Here is a 9,005-nt window from a genome sequence, read left to right on the forward strand (position 1 = left end):
CACTCAGAAATGCTAACGAGATCCTACTTCGAAACAGCTATGGACGCAATGTCCACAAAACTAATTGCCACTTGGCAACTTACAGCAACACAGCTTAAATCTGAGCTCACTAACCTCACCAACAGAATGACCAGCATAGAATCGGAATGCGAAGCACTGGCGTCGTCGCACAATGAAATGGCCGACCAAGTACAGGCCCTAGAGTACCGACTAGACACTATGGAGACCCGCATGGCTGACACCGAAGATAGGGCACGGCGAAATAACTTAAGCCTCAGAGGGGTCCCCGAGTCCGTGTCACAGGGCGACCTGCAAGTATATGTTAGGGGCCTCATGCACACCTACATCCCAGAAATACCGTCACATATGCTACTAGTGGACAGGGTCCACAGGGTCCCGAAGCCCACTTACCTCCCGGACACAACGCCCCGCGATGTCCTTCTTCGTGCCCACTATTTTCACATAAAATAACTAATCCTCCGCTCCAGTAGGAGCAAGCCAGACCCGCACCCAGAATATCCCAGCGTGCGCATCATGGCGGACCTGTCAATGGTGACACTACGCAGAAGGAGAGCCTTCAACATCATCACAGCGGAATTGAGGAACCGAAATATCAAAATATCAAACTTCGGTGGGGATACCCGACGAAATTAATAATCACCAAAGGCGGAGAAACCTTCGTGATCAACAGCCCAGACGAAGGGAAAAGCCTGCTGATGAAATAGGGCCGGAACGCTGGGCAGACCGCGAGAACCGCCGAGTCTCCTTACCGCAACGATGCCATATCTGCAGCACGAGCACCTGGTCAGAGAGGCACAACAGATGCCACCTAAGCTGCAAGTATTGCCACCATAATAAGGGACATTAGTCCACTAAGAACTTAATACAGCACACAAGTTGAGGAAATCTAATGTTTAACGCTACATAGCATAGTCTTGATTGTATATATATATATATATATGTTATTGCAATGTTGATCTGACGCTGCTAAAATTAACGCCAAACCGAATGGGGCAGGGATAGGCTGATTACTTTTATGTGATTCCCCCCAGGCAGTGATAATATCCTAACACCGGGGATGAGATGGGCTTAAGGTGGGGGTGGGACCCCGCCTTCGCTCCCGCTCCCCCCTCGGCCGCTCCCATACAGGGTCGGCCCGGGGGGGAAGTGGCGGCGACTGGGGGGGCAACCCATGGCTGGACTGCAGCATGTGGGCGACAAGGTGGGCAGGGTGCCCCGACTGTAGTAGACGCCGGCACACTTGTAAACGATTGTGACACTTCGAGAATCTTTTCAAAACGACAATCCACTTAATGGGGACCTGGGTCATGGTCGGGGGACGCTTACTTAAAAACATATGGACAAAGGGGGGACGGCAGAGACGCCCAACCCTACTAAGCTCTTAATTGCACATCACCACATCAGTCCGGTGGGATTGACAAGGGAGACAAAACTAATGTTTATGATGTTGAATGAGGTGACTGGCGACCGATGGTGTACCCTCTGCTACTGGCCTGGGACCGTTCTACACGACAATCAGAGAGACCCAACCAGGCCCCAACTTACTCTGACACAACACAATGGACCCGCGATGCCCCGGTAGAAACCATGGGTCGGGGAAAAGGCAACATAACCACAACTAGTCATAAGCCGCCCCTACTATACCTAATGGCATGAGACAGACTATGGCAAAAGACGACAGTGCCCCCCTGATTCTATGTGGTGACTTAAACCACACCTTTAACTCCCGCATAGACACAACAATCCCAAGCGACTCCCATAGACATAAAACCCTGGCGACCCAAAGCAAAGCACTTACGAAACTGCTCATGGAATACGGCTTACACGACACCTGGAGGACACTACACCCCTCCGATAAAGCCTACTCATTCTACTCTACAGTACAAATGCCCCTGGCGCCTCAATGACACACTACTACACGACACCAAGTTCAACACACAGCTTCAAGAAGATATTCACACATACTTTGAACTCAACAACACCACAGATGTCAGTGCCACCACAATATGGCAGGCACATAAACCGGTAATCAGAGGTGTACTAATAAGCAGGGCCGCATATAAAGCAAAACAAGCAAATCAACACTATCTTACTCTGCTATGCAAACTAAGACACCACCAACGCACACTTCATGCACCCCTCAGTAGCTCATGCCAAAACAATAGCTGAAACGACTAACCAAATAAATGAGATTTCACTAGCCAAAACGTCTCATATCCTCACAAAATTGAAACAAACAACGTATTCACAAGGCAATAGAGCCGGGAAACACCTATCCCGAACACTACACCAAAAACAGGCTAACGCCAAGACCCCCTACCTAATAGATAGCAATGGCACGCAGTTATATAACCCACAAGACATCAATGTTGAGATGGCGGCATATTATCACACTCTCTACAATCTCAAAGAGGACACGACAGTGCAACAACCGACCACTAAATTAATCACTGACTTCCTACAACAAACCACGTTGCCAACACTGACGCCCTCACAAAGCGCAACCATACAAAAACCCATCTCCCCACAGGAGATCATTGACACAATCCAAGCACTGCCCTCGGGCAAATCACCAGGCCCGGGTTGGTTTATCAAACCTCTATTATAAAACCTTCGCCACCTCACTAGCACCACATTTGGAAACTGCCTTCAACAAAATCCTGCAAGAAGGTTCGATGCCACCAGCAATGCTAATGGCCCACGTGGCAACACTACCAAAACTGGGCAAACCCCCAACCAAAAGCCAAAATCTACGACCTATATCCCTGCTGAATACAGATGTAAAGCTACTAGCCAAGATCTTCTCCAACCGCATGGCACCAATCATCCCTACGATTGCTGGCAGGGACCAAGTCGGCTTCGTGGGAGGCAGACAAGGAGCAGATGGAACACAAAAACTACTGAATATCCTATACGGGACACAGAGAGGTAGGAGCCCGAGCGTCTGGCTGTCGCTGGACGCAGAAAAAGCCTTCGACAGACTGCACTGGCCCTTCCTTTATGCAGTCATCACCAAATTTGCATTTCTCCCCCAACTAACATCCCTAATCAAGGCACTGTACTCTTCACCAACGGCCAAAGTGGTCAACGGAGGCTTCACATCACGCCAATTCACAATATCGAATGGTTCCAGACAAGGGTGCCCCTTGTCTCCGATCCTTTACATATTGGCGCTGGAACCTCTCACACAGATGATCCGAGACAACCCAAACATCCACGGCATAACCCTACACGGACAAGAACACAAACTAACTTTATTCGCGGATGATATACTGCTGACGCTAGAACAGCCTCATATCTCCCTACCAAACTTCCACAAACTGCTCGAACAATACAGCCAATGCTCCTACTATGAACTAAATGTGACCAAAACAAGCAATAGGACTACATATCCCTACAGGCAAAATTACATCCCTGACACAAAACTATGCATTTGATTGGCGCAAAGACCACATAAAATTCCTAGGGGTCAACATAATCCCTACGACAACGAAACTACACAAAGCCAACTACATCAAATTACTGACCGAACTCAAAACCATCATTCAAAATTGGAAAGGGAAATATATCTCCTGGACTGGTAGAATAGCAGCAGTCAAGATGGTACTCCTACCTAAACTCCAATATCTATTCCGTACACTCCCACTCAAGCTGCCGATACAATACCTCAAGGACACACAGACACTCCTTAACACGTACATCTGGGGACCCATAAAACCCAGAGTAGCAAAAGCAACCATGTACAAAACATTTAACCAAGGGGGCATGGGCATGCCTGACGTGACAGGATACTACAATGCTATCCGCATTCCACCACACACAACCACTCACATGGATGAAGATTGAGCAGAGGTTCGCTGAAGGACACTTACTCACACACCTAGCATGGCTACCCAAAGACAAACGACCCATATGCAAGAACATGCTACCGACAACGAAACTAACCTTAACATTGTGGGACAACTACAGAACGAAACAAGGTCTAATGAGACGAACCCCCCCAGCGCTGCCATTAGCAGCTATGCCGATTCTAATCCCTGACTTTAATCACAAAATCTGGAATAGACATGGGGTACACTCACTAACACAAATTCTCCAAGACTCACACCATTCGCAGACCTACAGGCAGAGTTCCACCTACCCTCCGTTGCTCACTTTTCATACCAACAACTCCACTGATGGACCAAATTGCTACACAAAGAACAACCCTCCGTGGGGTTAATCACACCCCCCGCGGAGGTGGAGAGGATCTGTCTGAGCATCAAACCACCGAAAAAACTTATTTCCACAATCTATGCCTCAGAACATAAAACATGCAACATAGAATCCCTTCTATTCAAGTCCACATGGGAGAGAGAATTTAATTACAAATTAACAGAAACACAATGGAGAACAATAATTCAAGCACAAAAACGAATGACCCTGTGCGCAACACACGTAGAACTATCGCGCAAAGTACTTTATAGATGGTACCTAGTCCCCACCCAGCTCAAACACAGCTACCCGAATATATCAGATACCTGCTGGAGATGCCAAACCCAAAAAGGCACGATGCTGCACACCTTGTGGCAATGTGACAAACTCCAGGCCTACTGGCAAGAGGTTTCAAATCTCGCACAACAATGCACAGGTACACAAATTCCTCTCAAGCCGGAAACATTTCTACTCCTTCTACCCCCAAAAGGCTTGCAAAAAATGCAACAATACATATTATACCAAATACTTATCGCAGCCCTTACAAAAATCAGCAGACACTGGAAAGACACAAATCCACCCACAATTGCACAATGCATACACACAGTAGACACCAACTGCAACTATGAACTGATGGCAAGACGGATACGACCTAACGCAGAACACTGGCACAAAGCTTGGGACATCTGGGAAAAACACACAACAAACATCATGCCCTCGTGAAGATAATGGGCAAAAGGAATCCTGCTACTCCCATTCTTGCCCCCCCCACCCACACCCCCCACAAGCCAACCCAACCCCAACCCCACACCCCACACACACCTGTCAAATTTTCACAACCACCCGCACGTAGCCCACAACAGGCATAGTAATTGCACAGGCCTTAACAACCCACGGGCCAAGCACGACCCATATAGCATTGACGACCACAGAAGAAGACCTCCCACATATGGGTCCTCCACCTAGACGTGAAACAACAAGAGGTCCACTTGGGGATTGTATGATATGTGAAAGGAAATATAATGTAACACCCCTTCTCTTCGGTACCCCTATATACCTGCAAAAAAAAAAATTGTCAAATTCAAAAAAATCGTGATCAGAGAAAACCCATTCACGTTTTCTAGATTGTTTCATTATCCCGAAATCTTTGTTTGTGTTCTAACCATAATTTACTTGTATATTTGACCAATATTTCAGTTTACCCTTTGGTTATCTGTTTTTTAATTAATTAATTGTGAAAAATAAAGCTGGGATTGCTACATAAGATTTAGTGCTTCACAAAGTATTATTTCTTCATACCTAAGCCTGATTGTCCTTCTAGGCAAAGGATGTCATATCTGATCCACATTTACAGGCTGCCATTGACAGTGTAAAACATAATAACAAGGATATTAAAGGTTTCATTAGTTAATGCTCCTTGCATAAACACTTTAGCAGTAGGGGGGGATTGTCAAAGGGTAAACCAATAGTTAGGGTGCAGCAAAGATCCTGACTTTGTACTTTTGACACTGCGGGAACGGGTTCGATCTTCATTCCTAGTTGGCTAAAAAGAAGTCATAGATAAGAGTGCACATCTTTTATCTCACCCTACGATTCCTGTCTTAATCAATATGCTACACTTAAAGAACAGCAGCTAACATTATCTGCTGCTTTTTGTCCAACTTTTGAAACAAATTAAAAAACGAAAAGAGCACAGGTTTTCCAAACAAGTACTTCTAGCCAATATCAACAGCTTAAGTTTGCATTCACCTGGACAGCAGCACAAAGACAGTCATTGCATTCATCTCAGCAAAATAGATGTACTGACTAAGACTACCGTAAAAAGTGTTCATCTCCAGCATATTTTATTTATGATGCATTATAAATAATTTAGTTATAATATTGTCCCATTTTCTATTAATTTAGAGCTGGATATAAGAAACAAGTTTTTTGTTGTTGCGTATTTTAGTTTTCTCGCAAGGTCAGACAATATAAGAATAGTACTTTGATAGTTTTTTGGAGTTATTTTTTAATAGCACTCCAATGGCCATTTAAGTGTAAGCTCACCTGCCACATAAAGGCAAGACTTTTTGGGTGGAGATCTACAATAACAATTCATCTTGCTGCTTTCAACTAAAAAGGCAAAATCTCTAATGAGACAGAGAAGGGTATTTTTTTTTAAATCCCTACACACTTATTAAACCTTTTTCGGGAACACATGGGTTGAGTTGCAGCAGTGTAAAAGTTAAACATACAAATTTAAGTCCTGCGCTCAAACTCCCACTACTCCTGGGTGGCAGTGATGACAACATTTTTGAATTGGTTTTTAATGTATATATTGGGGCTGATGTGTACTGTAAACATTTGTTTCTCCCAGGAGTAGTGGGAGTGAGAGTGCAGGACTTAATTTTATTTGTTTATAAGCACCATAACCACTTTTTTGTTAAATCTCCGTACTATCTTTACAAACTTTGTTTTCAATGCTGTGCTGTGCAGGTTAGTACATAAATGGTTGTCTATCATTGCTGTTCAACTTCTGAAGGATAAGGTGGAAGTGAAATTTGAAGAAATTTGAGAAAAACTGGAAAAACCGAAACCATGTGTACTAAAAGCCTTATGTACCAACAATATTATGAATTAGTTTCCATTTCATTATTATAGGTTTCCCTGTAACATTATTTTATCGAGCTACATAGATGTATTCAGAACGAAAATCCTAAAAATGCAGTGATTGCTCTATGAACCCTATGTTTTTGTAGGCCGTTTGTGGCGACGAGTTATCACTAGATGCCAACTACCCAGACTGAGAGGTATGCAGCAGACTGGAAGATATAGAATGTTCTCTTTCATGGACTGCATTATGTACCTTGCGACTGGGGAAATAGAGCAATCTGGATGAAGAGCAAAGTAATAATCTGAATCAGATTATAGTCTTGCTGGGGAATCAGCTGTCTGCCTGAATAGAAAGCTACTTTTGCAAAGAAATTCTCTGCCTTTTACACAGGTAATTTAAATACAAATCACTCAGAGGTTACTGGTTTTCTGTAAGAGTTCTTGAAAAATTATTTTGTGTAACAAATGGATAATCTAGTTTGAGATTTTAAAACACACTGCAGGGTGCAATTTCAAATCTATCTTGTGCGAAAATAGAACAGCTGATCTAAAAGACTAATTTGATGGAAATGGCACAAAGCAAAACTAAAATATGCTGATAGTTATCGCTACTGCGTGGTCTTTTCTCGTTTTCAAGGGTGTCACTTGTTGTGCTCTTTTATATTCAGTATATGCCCTCAAGCAAAAAAAAATAACTTGGTACAAATACAATTTAAACAAAATGAACCACAGTTAAAAAAAAAAAAGTATAAATGTGTATATATATATATATATAATTATTTTTTATTAAAAAATATTTTTCTTAATTCAAGATAGTAACGATAGGAAAACATTTTATTTACATATTGTTACTACATAGAACTGTGGTATCATTACTGAGTTAAGCTATTAGGGGCATCCAAGACACACAGTAAACAGTAGTTAGTTGATCAGATCATCGGAAACTATCGCTGTATTAAACTAAGAAAAGGTACCAGGTAAGATGGCAATCTGAAAGTTTATTTAACCCCTTCGTGAACAGACCAGTTTTTCAATTTTCTTACCAGTAAGGACCATGGTTGTTTTTACATTTCTGTTGTGTTTGTGTTTAGCTGTCATTTTCCTCTTCCTCATTTACTGTACCCACACACATTATATTCTGTTTTTCTCGCTATTAAATGGTCTTTCTGATACCATTATTTTCATCACACCAGGCAAGTCCCTACATCGCGATCGTTGGCGGGGGATCGCCAGTGATCAGGTAAGTGCCTTTTTTGCAATCGGACGCACCAAGTACTTCTGCGGTCGTTAACGACCATTTTTTGTTGGACTTACCTGGTGCGTATGAGGTCGGGAAGGGGTTAAGATGGTAGAAGTTCTGATAAAATTTACAAAGTAGAAAAATATTGAGAGTGGGTTTTTGTATTTATAACTTCTTGGCATGAGTTCATGCCAACATAATTGATCCTCTATTTGCATTTGTATATGGGATATTAAGGACTCTATTCATTAAATAATGTCTTGGATAGCTAACCTTTGTGCAAAGAATTTTCTCACCAATAAAACAAGTATGGGTGTAATCCTTCAATAAATGTCTATCGTTCCTGTACAAATTCTAATGGATTTGTAAAGATAACGCAAATTTGAAAACCCCATATAATTTGGGCAACAGCAGAGGAAAACTGGAACACTCATAAATGTGAGTACTAAAAGTAATATGTACTAATATAAATCTAAAATTGGAGAAATAGAGACACAATGACCACCAAACATTTTACCATGCGACTGGGGGAAGAAAAAAATCTTATAAAAACAAAAAAATTTGGGGGGTGAAACCAGAACGATGAAAGATGGGGGGATAATAACTTCATTGGTTATGAATTAGGATTATTGATAAATATAAAATGAAATGTCAGAGCCATCCAATAATGTTTACAAGAATTATAATGAAGAAGTGAGTTCTAAAACTTTTTGGAGGAAATGTGACATTGTGTTCCAAATAATTCTCTAGAAAACAAAATATTAAATATATAACTATTTTGCCAAAACTCAAGCCTCCATATTTCATTGGTGTTTTTCTTAATATAATTATCTGCGCAGGCCATATATTTGATATCCTTAATATATCCCAAATTCGTTAGCTAACATGAGGAATTAATTATGGTAGTCATATTTATTCTGACTACGAGCTTGCTATCCCAACAACCAGAGAACTCTTC

This window comes from Pelobates fuscus, chromosome 13 (assembly GCF_036172605.1).
Source record: "Pelobates fuscus isolate aPelFus1 chromosome 13, aPelFus1.pri, whole genome shotgun sequence".
Classification (NCBI taxonomy): domain Eukaryota; kingdom Metazoa; phylum Chordata; class Amphibia; order Anura; family Pelobatidae; genus Pelobates; species Pelobates fuscus.